The following is a 22,088-nucleotide window of genomic DNA, read 5'->3' as shown; positions in this document are numbered from 1 at the left end:
AAAAAGAAACTAAACTAAGAAAAATAACCAACCAACAATAATTAATAACAACAACCATCAGCAAGCATAAACAACCAAACATCAAGCATTTGCATCTCTAACCCCTTTTTTTCCAAAATGCCAAGGACCTTTCTTCCTATCACCAAGATTTTTTTTCCAAATCCCAAACCAAATTAACCAATCTTGCCTTGCAAGCATTTACAGCAAAACTCTAATGAGCAACTGATTCTTTCTCTATAGAAACAAAATGTGGTACAAGAGCAATCAACACAAGATCATTCACTTAACTTTTCCTTGAATATCTTAATTGTGATTTTGAAATCTTGTGAATCTTCAATCAGTACATCATCCTTTAACTTGAAGTTGAGTCACTGTAAAACAAAGTTAATATATCAAAGAAGAGAATGGAATAAACTACAATATAAACGAATATAAATTGCCAAAGATTAACTAAATTTTCATCCCCGCCTTATACATCAAACAAGAGATTTATGAAAAGGTGACTTATGAGGCCTAAAAATAAGAAAATGGGGTGAATTGGTATTTTAAAAATCTTTACAAAATTTTCTAAAATAAAATGAAAGAAGGAGAAAAGCTTGCAGAAGCTATTTGTAGTGGTTCAACCACCATTGTCTACCTCCACTACCTTAGCTTTCCACCATTAAGATTTCCCAATTCACTGCTAACATTGATACCTTCCAAAGAGAGTATATAACATTTACAACATTATATTTTTAACAAGGCTTAGATAAAACCTTTTCCTTAGTTTTTATGGTTAAACTAGATCCCTTCTGAGTCAACTAAAACTCTTATAATTTAAAATTGGTGATAAGAAAGTGAGAGACCTCTACAAGGTGTGTGTTTACAAAAATTAAGCTCTTAAAGAAATGAAATGAAAGTAATAGAAGATCAAACAATAAGTTGCTAGAGATTATTTGCAAGAGAAATAAAATAATGAATATTTGAAAACCTTTCTATTGTGCTTGATGCTTGGATATATCTCTTTTAAGTCTTGAAGTGTTCTTGAAGTTTATTTATACCAAGGAACAAGTTTGTGGATGTTTGTGGTTTTTGGGGATGAAATAGAGCCATTGGAAGCATTAATTTTAGGTTGAAAAAGTGTCTATATAGTCCAAGTCTCAAGACTTGGCAAGATGTCTCAAGACATGGTTGAAGTATAGCTATTATATAGCCATTGTTAGGCTATGTCTCGAGAAAAATAGACATATGTCTTGAGACTTATGGTCCTATGTATAGAGACTTAACTACCAAAGTGCCTTAAAACATTTTAAACACCTTAGAACAATTTCGTAATGACTCAAAAACTTTTGGATAAATTAAAACACATTTAAAACATGTTTTTAAATATATTACAAGTATTTAAAAATGCTTTGAAAATATTTGATAAAATTTTCAACCATATTTTCACCAAATGACTTGGGAAATATATATAAGTTTTATCTTAAATTTTGTTACATCAAAAGCTTGGACATCAAAACTAATAATCTCTCCCTTTTGATAACAAAAATTTAACCAGAGCATTAAATTTCAACAAGAGATATGCCAAATAAGCATACATGAAATTCAACAAGAGATATGTCCAAGACTTTATAAAATTCGTGCATTTAGACAATGTATCAATAAGCATACATGCATGAACATTAATTCACTTGCATAAGAATATAGAACATAAAAGTATGTAAAACTATACAAATACAAATTTCATCTTTTCTTCCCTTTTTTGGTATACCAAAAAGAAATTAAAACATTTAAAGAATGATACTGATTTTAATGACATTTAGAAAATTAAAGCTTAAGGACAATAAAGATTGATGCAAGAACACGAGTCATAATATATTAATGTAAAGGTCATGTAAATTGTATTCTCACAAGTAAACAATGAACTTAAGAAATAATGATATGACAAAGGAGCACACTTGAAACCCATTTATAAAAAATATTTTATTCAAAATTCTAAGGACCATACAAATAAGTATTAACTGCATAAAGTTTCACCTAACTTCATGCCCAATGAAATATACCAATTGATACTTAAACAAAGATACCAATTGTTAAAATGAATTGTGAACAACACATGAATTCAGAATTAAAGAATTGCATGCTAAGGATAATTCAATAAAGTCACAAGTAATTCCTATTTCTAGTACCCCTTTACTAGACATATATCTTAATGATTTTCTCCCCTTTTCTAAATACAAAATTTTATTAAACAAAATGAGACATGGAAAGCATAACGATACCAAAAATGTGGATATCAAAAGCTCATAAAAGCTACAATGATACTAATTATGAAGAGCATAATAAGGTGAAAAACATACAAGGAATACATTATTGAAAGAACAAAGCTTATAGACAAGCAATAAGCATTTTACTCAATAAGAGTACTAATCATTACAACCTATAACCATGTTTAACATAAAATGAAGGTTCTCTAAAGCATAAATCCATTCAATAATATAACAATGTAATCATACCATGGATACCATGTAAGTGTGGTGTGACGAAGATGATCTTGACATAATAGCAAAAAACAAATTTCAAATAAAACAAAAAAAATATGTCATGGCAAAGGTATCTAAATGATTATCAAGTTTGTAGCAATATACCAATGCAAAGAGTTTTAAGTCCTAAGTCTTAATCCTAAGACTAAACCTAATTCTAAGTTCTTAACTTAAGTCTAATCCTAAGTTCCAAACTTAAGCTAAGTTCTATGTTCTAATATTAGTTTTATGTCTAATCCTAGACCTAATTTTAAGACTAGTCCTAAGTTTAATCTAATCGTAAGTCTAGTTCTAAAACTAGTTCTAAAAGTTAATTCTAAGGCTAATTCTAAGCCTATAGGATAATTCTAATCCTACTTATAACCTTAAAAAACTAAATGAATAATTAAAGACAAACACCTTATACACAACTTAAGGTAATAAGGTAATCAGAGGTTAGGAAAAGAGTTTAAAGACTTTAATACTTTATAAAATGGCTATCAAATGTTCAAAATAGTAAAAGTATTTGTTATCATATTGAACATTTTCAACAAAGTTTAATAGGTAAGGCAAAGTTGTTCAAATGATCTTATGGCCTTAATTTCAAGAAATTAAAATATATATGTATCTTTAATGCTCATATTTTCTTGAAAAGTCTAATGATTTTTAATAAGGATCATTAAGGTACATAGTATATTTTTTAATTTTATTAGAAAATTCAAGCTAAGATACTCCCCTTAAGTAAATGCATAAGTATGACTTGACCACACACCCTTATATGCTCTTAGGAATTAGAAAAATTTGCCTAGAAACTGTCCAAAGCTAGATGTCTCATGACATTATTGTAAAAATGTAGAAAAATGCAATTTAAACATGTCAAAACTCATATACAAGTATCCCAAATACATATACAAAGTATTCTAACAAGTGTATAGTCTTAAATCTTGTACAAATAATCAAGCATAATAATAATAACATGCTTGAAAAAAAAATTCACTGAGTGACTTATTTTTATCAGAAAAATCATTTTAAACCAAAATACTAAGTGATCTAAATATTTCAAATTAGGTATACACTTGGTACAAGGAATATTAGGCACACTTCTCACATATTTCAAAACTACTTGCATACAAATGCACATATATACAACCTATATGAACCTAGATCTCTCTATTGACAACAAATATACTAAAATGTACACTATATACATGGATCAAACAAAGCTTAGCTTTAAATTCTTACAACTCATCTTTTGCTTTGAAAATGACCATTAAGGAAGTCAAAACTTAAACCTTTCAAACAAAGTTTAAACAATGGAACAAATTTGTTCAAATGATCAAATTGCCTAATTAACAAGGAAGTATAAAAATCAAATTTTGGAAGCCCAATTTCTTGAATTTGGACTAAAAATGGACAATTTCAAAGCTTTTTAAACTATTTAGTGAAGTCTTATAACCCTTCTAATTTGTGTCTAAATGGTTTCCATGTCCATAAATAATTAAAATCAAATTTTGATAATTTAAGCTTTAAGAGTCCTACAAACTTGTATTCAAAATATTAAAACTAAAACTATAACAAGTTTGTCAAATTTCTGTCACAGCAAGCTCAAAACCAAATTCTCAAAATGTTCTGATCATTTTCTTAAAACTCACGTGGTTAATCAATTTTTTTAAAATATATATATTTTTTTCAAAAATGATTTTCCAATAACAATTTATTAAGCTTTGTATACTTTTCCTAGGATGTGAACACAGTTATGGCATATCCTAAATAGCATGCATCTTTCTAAGCATGTTTTCATTAATATCATATCATTAACCAATCCAAAAATCATGCTTAAGGTAGAATCGTCAAAGATAGGCAACCAGTAACATATTTTCAATAAAATTTAAGCTTGGATTTTGGTGCCCAAATTGTTGTGTTTTACTCTTCAATGCTCCAACACACCTACAAATGACACTTGGATTTTGGTACCCAAGTTTCTTTGTGTCTTTGGAAGTTAGTTGCCATGTCTCTAGTTCCTTTTGGAATCCATAATTGTCTAATTCTATATTGAACTCTTTTCTTCATTTGACAGGTATGAGTTGTATGGTCATGGAAATGACAATGTTCACACTTTGCCATTTTTAATTAGTTTTCTAATAAAAAAATCTTTATTCCTTACCCAAGCTTTCAAGTTTCATTTTCAAATCAAGATTGTCTTTTTCAAATGTTACACATTTAGTTTTCAAAGACTCAAAATCATTTTCACTTTCAAAATAATTTTTTAAAAGAAAATAATTTTCTACTTTAAGTTTGGAAATCATTTTCTTATATTTGGAATTCATGGTCCCAAATTCCAAAGATAACTCATCAAATGCATCTTTTAACTTACTAAAAGTATAAGAATTAAAATAATATGAGTTAGAAGATACCTCTTGCTCTTCAAGGGCCATGAAGCAAAGGTTGCGAAAGCCCTCATCATTAGAATCATCATCACTGGAAGTGTCACATCCATCCAAGTGGTCACCATGACTTACTTCTTTCCCTTTGCTTCTTCCTCAAAAGACAATCATATTTTTTGTGCCTTAACTTCATGCAAATGTAGCAAATTATTTTCCTTTCTTGAAACCTCTTGCCTTTGTCCATTTTCATGAACCTTTTGAACTTTTTGGCAAGTATGATTACTTCTTCATTATCCTCCTCCTCCTTATCATCATTACTTTATTCTTGGATGGAGGAATTTAAAGCAACTCCTACTTGTCTTGGTTTTTCTTTTCCATGCTCTAGCTTCATCTCACAAGCAAGGAGTGAACCCATAAACTTATCTAAGGAAAGCTCATCCAAATTTTTGGATTCTTCAATAGTTGTTACTTTATCTTCCCAATATTTTGATAGGTTATTGATCAATTTCTTCACAATTTATTTATTGGAGTAAGGCTTCCCAAGTGCCTTAAACCCATTGACGATGTTGGTGAATTTATCGAACATTTTTTTAATGCTCTCCCAACTTCATCTTAAAGAGCTTATAATCAACTATGAGTTGTCTGATCTTGGATTCATTGAATTAGCTTGTTCCTTCATAAGTAGTGGTAAGCTAATAACTCTTGAAAAGAGTTATATTTCATGCCTTTAGACCTAGCTAATTGCTTGTATTTGAGTATATTTAGTGGCATTTTAGGATATTTTATTAGTATTTTTATCATTTTTGTTAGGAGCTTGGACTGTGTTTACATGCTAGATACTTTTAATTGTATGTAGAAGGGTTGTGGTTAGTGGTTTTGTAGGTGTAGGATGTGGAGAAAGAAATAAAAGAATGAAGGTTTGCAGGGGAAAAAGGTTGGATAGTTTGCCAACATGAATGCCATGGTAATTTTAAGAATATGACCGAGTCACACTCAATGCATACCAATTACAGTCCAACTCTACTTATACTAGAAAAACATGCCTAGAAAAAAGGAGAATATATCATGGGCTGTTGGAGTTACCCTAGGAAGAAAAGTTTATAAAAATCCAAAAGAGGAAGCCCTAAGTATGGAGACCTAGAGGCAACAATAGAGGATGGTAGCTGAGTAGAGACGAAAAGAGGAAATCGAAGGCAGTCCCTCTCAGCCACCACATGACATTGTGTTGTTGGATTGCAGATTGGGTTGGCGACAACCATCTTCCTAAGTTTTTCTATTATTTCTTAATATGTTCTCCTATGAGTTAATCTGATTGAAACGAGGTTCAGTGATATTTTAGATTCAAATTTTAATTACCAACCCATGAGTTAAATCTTAGAGTGTTGGGATTACATGATGAAACTTTAATTTTCTTTGATAGTTGAAGCTATATTTGATTTAATCTACTATCTCATTCAATTGTTTTTATTTTCGAATTGTATGCGTAAATTCCTTAGACATAGATAAGTGTGTAGAATACCCCATAAACTGAATCTAATTTAGAAAAGGTTAGGATAGTTAGACTGAAATTGAATGATACAAATAGGCATTCGATTGAATGCTTGCAGTAGACTCTAGATACAGAGCAACGTTTGTATAGAATGAAGACAAAACAGTGCAGGGTACCGTGCTAAGTCTTATAGACATAGGCCAGGTAACTTGAGAACTTTCTCTAGAAAGAAGCAAGTCATTCTAGGTCTTTTCTAAGTAGTAGATTGAGTATAATTTTGCTGAGGTATTATTGAAAGTAAAGATAGATTCTCAGTAATCCCAACCTTCCACATCAACATCGTAGACGTAGACCTTCTATCCTTTGTCATAGTATCTTTGTCATAGCATTCCTAGTTATTTACTTATTCGCTCGCATTTTAATCATATAATTATTCTAGTAATTGTCGATGCATTTTTACTCTTGCTTTGCCTTAGCAGTTTCCAGTATTAGTCAGTATTCAGTTCACACACATCCTTACTACTTCAATCTACCACTGTGTAATTAACTAAGTTTTGCCATAACAGTAATCGTAAATAGTTATAATGACTTGACCACTCTTATACCTAATCCAATCCTTGTGGAGAAAATATCACTTATCACTTTATTACTTGATTCGACATGTATACTTGCACAATTCACATATCATACTCACAAGCGACATAAGCTTGTCCCAAATTTTCTTGGCATTTTGACATTGGGCCACTTTATTAGGCCCTAATATACAAAAGTGGGTATGCAAGGCATCGACATTAAGTTGAGCCTTCTTCTTACTTCTTCCCATTCATCTTCATTCTTGGGCACTATCAAATCTCCACATGTGATTATCCTCTAAACATAATAGTCACTTGCTTGAATAAAGAGTTTCATCCTTATCTTCCAATAAGAGTAGCTCTTTCCGTTGAAGAATGGTGACCTTATAGTTGATTGGCCATCACCCAAGCTAATTGAGGTAAAATCTTGTACCAGCTTTGAACTTGGTATTTTTTCCTTGGATTGCCTCTCCCATTGGTGAAACCTTTGATGGACAACTAGCTTTGATACCAATTGTTAAGCCCAAAAATACCAAGAGGATGTGAATTGATATTTTAAAAATTTCTACAAACTTTTTTAAAACAAAATGAAATAAGGAGAAAAATTTGCATAAGTGATTTATAATGGTTCAGGCCCAATTGCGTACCTTCAATACCTTAGCTTTCCACCACTAAAGATTTTTCAATTCACTATTAGAATTGTTACCTTTCCAAGAGAAGGTATAACCTTTACAACATATATTTATAAAATTGCTTAGATATAACCTTTCCCCTAACTTTTATGGCTAAACTAGAACCTTTCTTAGTTTTTGTGAGTTAACTAAAACCCTTCCAATTTATAATTGGTAATATGAAATAGCGTAAACAAAGAGACCTCTAAAATGTGTGTTTATAAAAATTAAGCTATCAAAGAAATGAAATAAGAGTAATAAAATATAGAACAATAACTTGCTAGAGAATATTTACTAGAGAAATGACAGAATGAAGATTTGAATAGTTTCCTCTTGTGTTTAATGCTTGGATATCTCTCTCTTGGGTTTTAAAGTGTTCTAGAAGTGTATTTATACCAAAGAGCGAGTTTGTGGATGTTTATGACTACTGGGGATGGAAGCATTAATTTTGGGCTAAAAAAATATCTCTGCAGTCTAGGTCTCGAGACTTGACAAGTTGTCTTGAGACATGATTGGAAAGTAGTCCATTGGCAGGCTATGTCTTGAGACATATGTAATCTCTGAAGTAGACTTTTACATTTGAACTTTCATGTCTTGAGACATATAGTCCTAGGGCTCGATACTTGACTACCAAAGTGCCTTAAAAACATTTTAAACACTTTAGAAAACTTTGGTACTAACTCAAAAACATTTGGATAAATTAAAACACATTTTAAAACATGTTTTTGAGTAAATTGCAAGTATTTGAAAATGCTTGATAAAATTTCCGACCATATTTTCACCAAATGAATTAGGAAATATAATACATATATATATATATATATATATATATATAGTTTATCTTAAATGTTTTTGTATCAAAAGTTGGGGACATCAAAGCTAACATGACTTATGTACAGATGGCAACCAGTTGTGAATAGTAATCTTGTGTAGCACACAAGATTACATAGTCAAACAACATGGAAAAATTATATTATTAATAGGCTATGATCATAGAACACCACCTGTTATCACATTCACAATCTTATTGTAATCTTTGGTGAACCCTTCCTTAATTCTTAGATTATCTAAGAATTGATTAATTAAATCGAGACTAAAAAATATATTGCCTCTAAATATGACATGTAAATAACTTGATGGCCCCTCAATATCAATCTCCCGTCGTAGGTTGGAATAGAACGCTTGAACAATCTCTTTTTCATACGACTTGACATAAGTGATTGACTTCAATAAATTCGAGACTTCAAAAATATGCATTGACTAATACTTTTCAAAATGAGTAATCAAAATATTTCTTTCATGAACACACTTTTGTTTAGGAACCTTTTCAAATTTTTTTAGCCAAAATATTGATAAAATCTAAAGAGGTTACTTAAACAAAATCTTCATCATCCTTTGATCAAACCTTTCTCCCTTTTTTTTTGGTCATGGGCCCGAAGTTTTAAAAATATATTAAATAGTTCACCAAATATAGAACTAATATAGCCAAAAATGTGCCCTAAAAAAAAAATTAGATACAATAGAGTCTAAGAGAATTCCTCAAGTTCTCAAATCTCTTGGCATCTAAAATATTTGTAAAAATGCCAACAATTTGATTTTCAGTATGTAAGTGTATGATGATGATTCACTTAACTAACTAAAATCACGACAAAGGCAAGCGGACCTATCGAATAATAGTTTAGCTGGTGAGTCGGGAATATTGCATCCACGAGGACTAAAAGTACTAGTGCTTACTCTCTTTCTATTATCTAGCCTATAAATTGAAGGGTTATTTTTAATCTAAAATTAAACTAATTACTAAAGACTCGACAGAGAATGAATTGAGAAAATATTCGAAGAAAACCAATGATAAAGATAATACCCAGGAAAGAATCCACCTAGACTTCACTTATTATTCTGAATCTAAGTTAAATGATTTATTCACTTGCCTTGATCCATAGAAATCCCTAAATAATATTAATATCTCTTTTGAGAGTAAAAATAACTGACTCTAGGTTGATTAATTGAAATCTCTTTCTAATTAAAACCCCTATTGTCGCATTAACTCGATCTATGGATTCCCCTATTAGATTTGACTCTAATCCAGTAGATTCATGTCGTCCTATTTCTAGGATTGCATGCAACTCTACTCAATTATGCCAGATCTACTCTTAAATGGGGACTTTTGCTCCACTGAAATAAGCACATCAATCATGAATTAATATCCTGAAAACATTAACACTGGAGTAAGTACACATAATTGAGATCAAGAACAAAAATTTATCATGTAACTCAGAAAAGTCAAATAAAAATATTCATCATATGTTTCATCTTCCCTAGGTATCTAGGGAATTTATTTCATAACTTGGGAAGAAAACATCTCAAAGTTAGGAAAACAACAATACATGAAGAACCCAAAAAAAAAAACTTTTAGAGAAATTGAATGAAGATCTTAAATTTTGAAAGAGATCCTACTTCTGAGTTGATTCTGATGGCGTTCTTCAAGTAATTTCTTTGTTCTACTCTGCATGCCTCCTCAGGTCTTCTTCTAGTGTGCATTTATAGACTTTAGAATGCTCAGAAACCCTAAAAATTGGCCTTTTCTACTTTTTTTGTAAACATGGAGTGATATCGACAGAGGTTGGCACACGGGCGTGTGCTCAACCCGTGTGGGAATGGCCAGGCCTTGTGGATCTTGAAAGTGGCTCGTTTTGTCTGATTTTGGTCCTTTTTCTGCTCCTTTTGCTCCCCTATGCTCTCCTAAGTATAGAAACATGAAATTAAAGGATTAGGAGCATCAAACTAAATTATATAATAAATCATCCAAAAATGCATCAAGAATGGGATTAAAACATGTTACTTTTATGACTTATCAAATATCCCCACACTTAAGTGTTTGCTTGTCCTCAAGCAAAATCCTCAACTCAGAATTAAAATTTAACTTTCTCAATTTATAATTCTCATAAATAATGTTTTATCATAATTCATAAATAATCATACATTGATAATTCAACTAAAAGAGCACTAAAGATTCAAACAATCCAAGTCACACATTTTTAAAGCATGAAAATATAGGTATTTCCCCTTATCTAAGTAATTACCTTTAATTCAAAACCGAAAAGAATTGACATCCTCGCTAAGAATTCACTCAAATCACTCAAGGTGTTTAAAGTTCAAAAATAAGCACTCAAAAGTCAAATATGAAAAGTCATTACCATAGGCTTGCATGAAAATCAAATCTCCACCACTATAGTCTTTAAAGGGTTGTAATGGTTTTTGGGTTAAAGGTGTGGATAAAGGCTGAAAAAGAGGGTCAGAATCGAGATTGAATTGATAAATTACCTAACTAGCAAAATAAACTAATACTGAATAATTACATCAATTAAAATTATTAATAATAACACGAGCTTTTTCTAAAAATTTGAAATTAACCATTTAAACTCAAATATCATAGAACTAATAATAATCAAAATAAATATACATTTGTTTTCACTTTTTTTTTTGATTTATTGGATAATAAGAGATAATTTAACAACTGAAACAAAACAACATAGCTAGGCAACTGACAAAATCAAATCTCAACCAAAAAGGGAGTCAATAAAATAGGGAAAATTATCAATGAATCAAAAAGAATGAGTTATGGATTAATATTAAGGGTAGATCAAGAAACGGTTTATTAGGCTCAAAGGGGTTCACTAGGGGTTAATTATGAAAGTAGGCTTTTTTGGGATAAGTGGGTTAAAACCTATGTGCCTTTATCATTTCTGTAACACCCCTAACCTGTATCCGTCGCCAGACTAGGGTTAAAGGCATTACTGGACAAATCGAAACATTTTACAAACAATTCAATAACATCATCCACAAAATAGTCAAACATCATTATAAAGTCCCTTTTATAGGTCATAGAGACCTTAATCATGCTTTAGAAAGGGGTCGGAACTAAACCGAGCTCATACAAATTTTTTCAAAATTTAAACATTTTTCAAAGTTGTACATGTCACACGCCCGTGTGAACAGGCTGTGTGCCTCACACGGTTTTAGACACGCCCGTGTGTCTAGGCCATGTCAAAACAGGGCATACATACTGACTTGTCCACACGGCCACAAGACACACCCATGTGTTAGGCCGTGTGAAAATTAGGGAGGATACTGACTTGGGTGACACGGCCAGTCACATGCTCGTGTGTCTAGCCCGTGATCAAAACTAACTTGGCCACACAGCCTAGCACACGCTCGTGTGTACGACCGTGTGGTCTGCCCAGGCTCATTTTGAAATGGCCCTCGAGCAACACGGCTAAGACACACGCCCATGTTCTTGCCCATGTGGGCAAAAATAGGCCATTTGCAAGGCCAAATTGCCACCCCTAAAGGGTCCTCCCTACAAACATTAAAACCACATCATTTTATACCAAATCTCAACCATTCACAAAAAAAAATATACACCATTTATACCAATTCATTATCAACATATTTCATGCTTGAAACACATACCAAATCATATCATTCCATAAGCCAAATACATACCAAAACATATGATTTATAACCTTAATATCCGTCATTCAATCCCATGCTATAATCTTACCTTTTCTCCAAATAAGCACAATTCAAAAACTTATCAATATGACCAATTTCTTTGGCCATTCATGAACACATCAAACATACCACTATTGCATCACATATCATATACCAAAATCAAACCATAAGTTTAACCATAATTAAGCCATATCACATGGATAAATATACACTTCACAAAACATATTCAACTACCTTTAGCTTATACATGCCATACTTCAATATATACATTTTCAAAAGGTACCAAAATATGGTTCGATAGTGTGGTGACGATCCTCGATGATCCCTGAGCTCTTGATAGCTACGATGTCTATAAAACAATACAAACACACGCAAAATAAGCTTTCAAAAGCTTAGTAAGCCATATACAAATAAACTTAACAATATAAACATATAAGAATTGTAATATACATATAATCTTTAACCACATGCTATCACAAAACATATAGCTCAAATACATTTCACATATTCTTCATTCATTTGCACATAATATATATTTTCTTATACTTTTGTCACCTATACTCACTTGATCATAAAGATACATATACTTACCTTTCAACATCAAATATGATATACAACTTCAAATGTACCTGAATTGAATACACATTTCATATTATCATTCATTTCTCGAAATGACCATTGAATCGTTCGGAATCATAAGGATACGCAGATAACGAGGAAAGCTCGTACAATGCCAACGTCCCAGACGTGTTCTTACATGTAATCAAATATCGATGCCATTGTCCCAGACAGGGTCTTACACGAAATCAAGTATGATGCAAATGTCCCAGACGTGGTCTTACACGATAACACATATCGGATCCTATGTCATGACATATGTATCCTAACTATTCCTAAGGTTCATACGGGGCTTTTCGGATGTCGAAATTTTATCGATACTTTCTCGGATATCTCATTCTCAACACATATAATCATTCAAAATTGTTCAAAAGTATATAACCAATAATAATTCAATTCAAAATACATTTATTTGTATATCGACTTACCTCGTACGAATTCGAATAAATAAAATCGGCTACTCGACGACTTTCAGCTTTCCCCGATCTAATTTTGTTTTCTTTAGTTCTTGATCTATATCAATTCAAATTTAACTTATTCACTTTCACATTCATTCAAATCAATCCAAAAACACATATTTAGGGCACTTTACAAACTAGCCCTCACATTTTCACATTTTGACACTTTAATCCCTATTTCACAAAATCACAAAATACACATAATTTCTTTATACACATGTCTAGCTGAATTTTCATATAGCTCATACAAGCCCACATATTTCATTTATTTCACATTTTAGTCCCTCAATTTACAAATTTCTCAATTTAATCCAAATTACTCAAATTCATCAAAAATTCAAAGACAAAATATACTAACGCAACACATATCTTTAATTTACTAACATCAAACTTCTTAAAGCTCATAGTTTCATCAATAGCTAAACTCAAAATCATCAACAACATCAGAAATTGAGACACGGGCTTGATAGTATACTAAGCAACGATCATAAAAACATAGAAATTATAAAAAAAGAGTAATTACATACCTTGATTAAGCAAAATGAGTGCCGAACCCTTAAGCCATATTTTTCTCTTCTTTTTCTCTTAACATTCGGCTATATGGATGATTATAACACCAAATTTTGATTTTTGTTTTATTAATAATACATAAATAATCCATTTACCATTTTACCCTTATTTAATTAACATTTAAACCATTAATATACAAGGTCATTAATGTCCACTCAAGCTTAGAATGGTCAAATATCAACATAAGGACCTTTCATTTACAAAGACATATCAAATAGGAACTTTAACAATTAGAAGGCCATTTTTACAATTTTTGCGATTGGGTCATTTTATCAAATTGAGCACAGAAACGATTAAATTTTCATACGAAACTTTCACACATGCTAATTCACATATCATAAGCACAAAAAATAATATTAAAATATTTTTCTAACTCGGATTTGTGGTCCCGAAATCACTATTTCGACTGGGGTCTAAACCGGACTGTTACAATTTCAGTATATCAAATCAAATGCGTGGTCTTGACATGTATAATCGAAGCAAGTTCTAGAATAACCAATCAGTATTGACACATTCATAACCAATAATAAATTGGGCAGGAAAAGTGTATGCTCTAAAGGCTCAAAACCTCACAAAAAATTATGGTTTTTAATATTAATCTTCCAAATCTCAAACTTCAAAATAATACCTCAATTTAGGAAAACAATCTAGCAATTTTTAATTTTGAAAATAGACTCATCATGCTTGGTTCTCTAATGTCTTAAAGTTTAAATAATTAATTCACAATTATCTATGAATTTAATCTAAAACATATGAATAAAAATCATAAATCGATAAGAATTCATTCTAATAGTAACATGAGAAAATTATTTGAACATAAAACATAATTCAGGATTTTCTAATAATTATATAAATAACCTCCCCACACTTAATATGTACATTGTCCTCAATGTACAAAACTACATAATTACAGTAGAAACAAAATATCATAAGAGAGAGAGAGAATTGGAACTGCCCTGAATATTGGATGAAATGCCCAGAATAGTGAAAAGTGAAATTATAGATAAATGTAGATGTAGTGCATGATTCTGAGCAACTGATAAGAAAATAAACACAATGTCGAAGAAGATTGAAAGGTTACTCGATTAGAAACAACCATAATAATTAAGAAAAATATAGTTTAAAATATAAAAATAAAAGGAAGTCTAAAAACATAACAATAAAAAATAAAAACTAAAAATAAAATAAAAACAATAAAAATAAATGATAAATGGACTCAATGGTCCTCTTCATCAGACGCATCAGCATCGAAGTCGATGGCGCTAGATGAGCAATATGAAAATGCTGACAAATCTACTACAATGTTGCATCAATACTGTCGAACCTCTGAACACAGTACTGACGGAAGTTAGTGAACTCCTCGGTAGATATTCCTTGGAAGCTAGCAACAGAAGGAACAAGTCGGTGACTCGAATGTGGAGGCTGTGGTGGGTCCTCGTCATAGGGAGGAACATCATCAGCGTAGTCCTCGGGTTTATTCTGAGTGTTAGAATAAAACAATCTGTACTGAGGAGGATCTACTCCACGGTGCGTCTAGGACATCGAAGTGTCGAGCGAGGTGAGTCATGTAAGGGCCTAAACAGATAGGGCCCTTCTTGTGGCGGTTAGTCTGATGGCGGAAGGCTAGAGTGATGAAGTATGCCAAATCAAATATATGTCCATGTGCCATGCTCCATAAGAAATAAGTGTCATGAGTGCTCACGACTCTGGTGCTCTCTCTTCAACCTATCAAAGTGTGAGCTAAAAGGGCGTGAATATACCGTAAGGCCGGAGAGAGAGAAGTCGCCTTTGAGGGACTCGAGTTATATGGTGTCTGAATCCTTATAAGCTCGATCCAACATCATGATGGCGAGTGGTGGATGTGCCTATGAAGTCTAAGGAAGTCCTCGACACTCATAAATTCATCTGTGTAGAGTCCCATAGTCACATCGAACTTAGGAATGCTCATGTGGCGTACCAAGCCATCGAGTTGAAAACTGATGGTACCTGGCTCATCATGAATTTTCATAACCTACTGTACCATAAACGTCGAGAAAATCTCCAACGTCAGCTCCATGTAGGTGAGCTCGATAATGGTGAAGAATCGATCCCACGAAGTTATGGTGATTATGGCAGGCACGTCATCAGTGAGGTGAACCTACTATAATGCGATCCAATCGATACAGCGGCATAGACCGAGCGGTCGTGCTTGAAGGAGCTGATATATATCCTCCTGGTGGCCTGCTGCAAATCGAAGGTAAGGGTGGCGAGCCTCGGTAGATGCGATCAAGGAGGAGGTTGCTCCGAGCCCCTTCTGCATTTTTGAAGCGGGGACAGCGGTCTTAGTCTTACCATGTGTGTTCATCATGGTATAAAAGGAAATAATCCAACTTAGAAAAGCAATAGAAGAATAAAACAGTAAGGAAAAAAATAAACATGTTGATAAATTAGTATAGAATATTGAACTGGCAATTCGCCGGTCAAAATTGAATTTTCATAAATGGAAAATGTACTCTAAAAACAATAAAGGAATAATACCAGCGTAGACAAAATTAATGAATTCAACTATGATAAAAACAAATAGGCAAACAATAATAATAAAAAGTAATAAGTCAATAATAACGAAAATCCTAATATTATCGACCATTAATCAAATCCCTAAAAGTTGTTAAAGGAACTATAATAAGTGATTAATTGAACGAATAACAAGAATCAACAAAGAAAAATAAAGAATCAATCATAATTCAAACATGTTCCTAATAATGGTAGATGAATAGTAATAACAAGAAGTAGAGTCATACTAATGAATAAATCTAAAACTAAAATAGTCAATAAAACATGAAAAAACTCAAAACAATTAGTAAATCAATAAACTAAGATAAAATGAAATAAAATACTAATAAAATAAAGAAAATAAAGAACATGCGAAACTGACTATAATGGTTGTGTGTACGGCGGTTCGATGGTCAATTGCGCGACGGTGGGGTGGGGTGGAAACGGTCAGAGGCTCGATGACTTGGGTAAGGGGGAAGAAGAGGGGGGACGTGTGTGCAAGGGGAAGGCAATGAGAGGGTCGGTAGTTTTTGGTACGTAAAAGGGGAAGGGAAGAAGGGAAGGGTGAGGGGTTGTTTGGTATTACGTTAGGGTAGAGGGACAAGGGAGAGGAGATGGCGAGGGAAGGATGTCCGACATGGTGTGGGCTGGGTTGTTTGGTTGTGGTGGGATCTAACAGAGGAGCAGGGACGAGGGAAGGTTGGGGTGTGGGATAGTAGGGTTCGACAAGGAACTAAGGAAAAAATCAAGGGATAGGAAAAGAAATAAAAATAGAAGGGTGGCTGGTCGGGGTTGGACCGGAATGAGATTGATTGGTGGCTGAATGGTGAGCAAGGGGAGGGAGCAGTTGCGCCTAGGGACCGTTGGGAAAGTTGGGGAAAAAGAAAAAAATTGATGACAAGAAAGGGAATTAGAGTTTGGGGGTTAAAAAGGGACATGGTCGTGTGAGGCCCGAGTTGGGCCACACAGCCCTGTCCTATGCCCATGTGGTCTCCTTGTTCAGCCTGTGTCGATTAAAAAAATGAAAGCCCAGTCTTTACACGGTCATGTCGCACGATCGTATGTAATCTCCTTCGCTTCCATTCCCGTGTGACCTCCCAAACGCCCATGTGTGTTAAAAATGCAAGCCTACTTTTCACACGACCTTGGACACGCCTGTGTATCCAGGCTATGTGCAATTTTGTTTGCTTTTTCCACGCCCGTGTAACCTTTCATAAGTTTGTGTGGCCTTTTGCACAGTCGTGTAACTTGCTCGTGTAACTCTCTGACTTGTTTTAAATTTGAAAAATTAAGCTCCAGGTTTCACACGGCCCAAGACACGCCCGTGTGTCAGGCCGTATGGTCTACACGGCCGTGTCACACGTCCATGTGGAATATTTTAGGCCGTGTCTCTGTCAAATTTTGGAAAATTTTAGTCCCAGGCTCCACATGGCCAAGGATAAGCCCATGTGTCCAGGTCGCGTGGGTTACACGGCCGTGTAACTCACTGTCAATTTTTTCAAAATTTAAAACTAAGTCAAAAGATCCATACGACCTAGGACACACCCATGTGTCCAGGCCGTATGGGTTTTAAAAACCATTTTTTTAACTTAATTAATTTTAAAAATATCATGATATAAAATTAGTAAATTAGGAATGTTAACCCTTGGGTTGCCTCCCGAGAAACGCTTATTTAAAGTCTAAGCTCGACTTACCTCGTACTCGTACAGTCACAGTGGTTCGCAGAGTCGAGACCCCTCTTTCTCATTGTCAATTCTTTTATTAAAATAATGTTTAAGTCAAATAATACTTACCTTAAAAGTGCTGAATTCAGAATGATTTACCTCGACTGCACCATATGGGAAGACATTGAGTATTGTAAAAGGAGTCGACTCTATTTGTAATAAGCTATGAATTAGCAATTCGAGGATCTATTTCATCAAGCAGTACCTTGTCCCCAACCTTTATTTGGTGTGTTCCATCCTCATGCTTGTCATGGCGTCGCTTGGGTTTTGTATCGTGTATTCTTGGTTTCTCCTTGACATGTAACTGCCATTCATCTAGTTCATCGATCTGTAGTCTTCATTCCTCATGATTCATTCTATTTTTGTCACATGGACTAGAATGTGGCTCCAACACATTCTTCCTAGGGGTTTCCTGTAAAGAAGTTTGAGCCACAATATTATTCATATTAACAGAACTCATATAATTATTTTGATCACTATTTATCTTAGCAGACTCACGACCTTGGAGTTTAATCATGTTATCACCTATACGAAGTATTAACTTACCTGTACCAACATCAATGATGGTTCTAGCAGTTACTAAAAAGGGTCGTCCTAAAATCAAAGGTACGTCACTATCCTCATCAATGTCTAGTACAACAAAATCGACTGGGAATATGAATTTATCAATTTTAACAAGAACGTCTTCAACAATACCCCTAGGAAATCTAATGGTTCTATCTGCCAATTGAATGCTCATCCTAGTTTGTTTGGGTTTCCTAAGACCTAGTTGTTTAAAAATTTTATAGGGCATGAAATTTATACTCGTCCCTAGATAAGCTAAAGCATTATTAACACTTAAACTACCAATTAAGCAAGGAATAGTAAAACTCCTTGGATCTTTCAATTTGTTAGGTAGTTTATTCTGTAATATAGCTGAGCAAACTGCATTTAGCTCTACGTGCGACGAATCATCTAACTTTTGCTTGCTTGCTAAGAGCTCCTTTAAAAATTTTACAGAATTTGGCATCTGCGAAAAAGCTTCAAGAAACAGTAAGTTAATATGTAACTTTTTCAAAAGTTTAAGGAATTTTTGTTTGTGTAGTCTTTTCTTGTCTCATCTGGATATGGTACACGAGGTTTATACTCCTTACTTACTGATTTTTGTTCGTTGTGGCTTACCTCAACCTTACCATTGCTTACCACAGTTTCTTGCCTCGGTTCAGATTCAGATTCAGCTAACCTTCCTTCATGTCAAACAGTAATTGCATGAAGCTGCTCTCTTGGGTTAGTTTCGGTGTTGCTTGGCAAGCTACCTTATGGTCGTTCTGAAATCATCTTTGCCAATTGACCAATTTGATTCTCGAGCCTTTGAATCGATGTTTGTTGATTTTTGAGTGTTGTTTCAGTGTTTTGGAAATGAGTTTCTGACACCGAAATAAACTTCATCAACATCTCAAGGTTCGGCTTCTTCTCTTGCAGGTAATGTTGTTGTTGGAAGGCTGGAAGGGATTATGGTGTCTGATTTCCTTGACCACCCCAAGAGAGTTTGGGATGGTTCCTCCAACCTGTATTATAAGTGTTACTATAGGGATTATTCTGAAGTCTAGAATTGTTACCTATATAGTTAACTTGTTCATTCTCTGTGCTAGGGTTGTAGGATAAACATTATAGATTGTTCATCCCTCCTCTATTTGTATCGCACTGCATCATCGGGTGACCTATGTATAACCATATAAACCATCAATCTTTTTATTTAAAAGTTCTACTTGATTCAATAACATGATGACTGCATCAACGTTAAAGACACCGGCTACTTTTATCTGCTTTGTCCTCATGATTTGCCACTGATAATTATTCAATGACATCCCCTCTATAAACTCATAAGCTACTTCAGGTGTTTTATTATTCAAAGTACCACCAGCGGCTGCATCAATCAGTTGCCTAGTGAGGGGTTCAAACCGTTGTAAAAAGTTTGAACCTATAGCCATAGAGATAACCCATAGTGAGGGCACGTTCTCAATAAGTTTTTATACCTCTCCCATGCATCGTATAGGGTCTATAAATCCATTTGTATGATGGAAGAGATATCATTCCTCAGCTTGGCTATCTTAACTGGTGGAAAATAATTTAATAAAAACTTTTCGGTCATTTGCTCCCATGTAGTGATAGAACCTCGTGGTAGGGAGTTCAACCACTGTTTAGCTTTATTCCTTAATGAGAAGGGAAACAACTGAAGGCAAATGGAATCTTTAGAAAAGCCATTTATCTTAAAAATGTCGCAGAATTCTAGGAAATTAGCCAAATGAGTATTTGGGTCTTTGTCCTGCAAACCATCAAACTAAACAAACTGTTGAATCATTTAAATAGTGTTAGGTTTCAGTTCAAAATTATTTGCAGCAATAACAGGTCTAACAATACTCGATTCAGCCCCAGTTAAATTGGGCTTGGCATAATCTTACATAGTACGAGGAGCAGGATTTGCTGCAACTACAGGAGGCAGCTAATTATTCTGATTTTCATCCATCTCATCAGTAATAACAATAACTTCCTTTTGCTCTTCTACTATACTCTGTCGACTCTGCCTTGCTTCTCTACAGTTTCTGCTAGCTGTACTTTCAATCTCACTATCAAATACGAGAGGTCCTGACGGATTTCTTCTAGTCATATACTAAAGGAACCTGCTAAAAGCAAACAAAAAGAAAAATTAGTAAACAAAATTAAACTAAAAACAAAAATAAAATGAAATAAAATAAAAATGGCTAAAGTAATAAAAATTAAGTGTTCTTAATATCTTAGTCCCCAGCAACGGCACCAAAAACTTGATGATGATTCACTTAACTAACTAAAATCACGACAAAGGCAAGTGCACCTATCAAATAATAGTATAGCTGGTGAGTCAGGAATATCGTATCCACAAGGACTAAAAGTACTAGTGCTTACTATCTTTCTATTATCTAGCCTATAAATTGAAGGGTTGTTTTTAATCTAAAATTAAACTAACTACTAAAGACTCGACAGAGAATGAATTCGGAAAATATTCGAAGAAAACCAATGATAAAGACGATACCCAGGAAAGAATCCACCTAGACTTCACTTATTAATCTGAATCTAAGTTAAATGATTTATTCACTTTCCTTTATTTTTAGAAATCCCTAAAATTATATTAATTTCTCTTTCAAGAGTAAAAATAACTGACTCTAGTTTGATTAATTGGAATCTCTTTCTAATTAAAACCACTACTGTCGCATTAGCTCGATCTATGGATTCCACTATTAGATTTGCCTCTAATCTGGTAGATTTATGTCATCCTATTTCTAGAATTGCATGTAACTCCACTCAATTATGCCAAATCTACTCTTAAATAGGGACTTTTGCTCCACTGAAATAAGCACATCAATCATGAATTAATATCCTGAAAACATTAATACATGAAGTAAGTACACATAATTGAGATCAAAAACAAATATTTATCATGTAACTCAGAAAAATCAAATAATAATATTCATCATAGGTATCTTCCCTAGTTATCCATGGAATTTAATTCAAAATTTGGGAACAAAACATTTCAAAATTAGGAAAACAACAAGACATGAAGAACCCAAAAAAAACTTCAAGAGAAATTGAATAGAGATCTTCTATCTTGAAGGAGATCCTGCTTTTAAGTTGATTCCGACAGAGTTCGTCAAGTAATTTCTTCGTTTTACTCTGCGTGCCTCCTCGGGTCTTCTTCTAGTGTGCATTTATAGACTTTAGAATGCTTAGAAATCCTAAAAATTGGCTTTTTCTGCGTGTTTTGGAAACAGGGAGCGATATTGACACAGGCTGGCACATGGGCGTGTGGCCAGCCCATCTGGCTCATACGGGCATGTTCTCAGCCCATGTGGGAATGGCCAAGCCATGTGGATCCTGAAAGTGGCTTTTTTTGTCCAATTTTGACCCGTTTTCTACTCCTTTTGGTCCCCTATGCTCTCCCTAAATAAAATTAAAGGATTAAGAGCATCAAATTCACTAAATTATATAATAAATCCCCCAAAAATGCATCAAGAATGGGATTAAAACATGTTACTTTTATGAC

General features: G+C 33.4%; 1 non-coding gene across 1 annotated transcript; it reads left to right on the top strand.

Moving 5' to 3' along the window:
* The first annotated feature begins 20,007 nt into the window (after nt 1-20,007).
* LOC128281236 (small nucleolar RNA R71) lies at nt 20,008-20,114 on the top strand. The gene has a single exon (XR_008271449.1). It is a non-coding gene; the product is annotated as a small nucleolar RNA R71 (small nucleolar RNA).
* Nucleotides 20,115-22,088: the final 1,974 nt, after the last annotated feature.

This window comes from Gossypium arboreum, chromosome 9 (assembly GCF_025698485.1).
Source record: "Gossypium arboreum isolate Shixiya-1 chromosome 9, ASM2569848v2, whole genome shotgun sequence".
In the NCBI taxonomy this organism is placed as follows: Eukaryota; Viridiplantae; Streptophyta; class Magnoliopsida; order Malvales; family Malvaceae; genus Gossypium; species Gossypium arboreum.
Note: the sequence above shows the minus strand (reverse complement) of the source record. Positions and strands in the feature narration are given on the sequence as shown.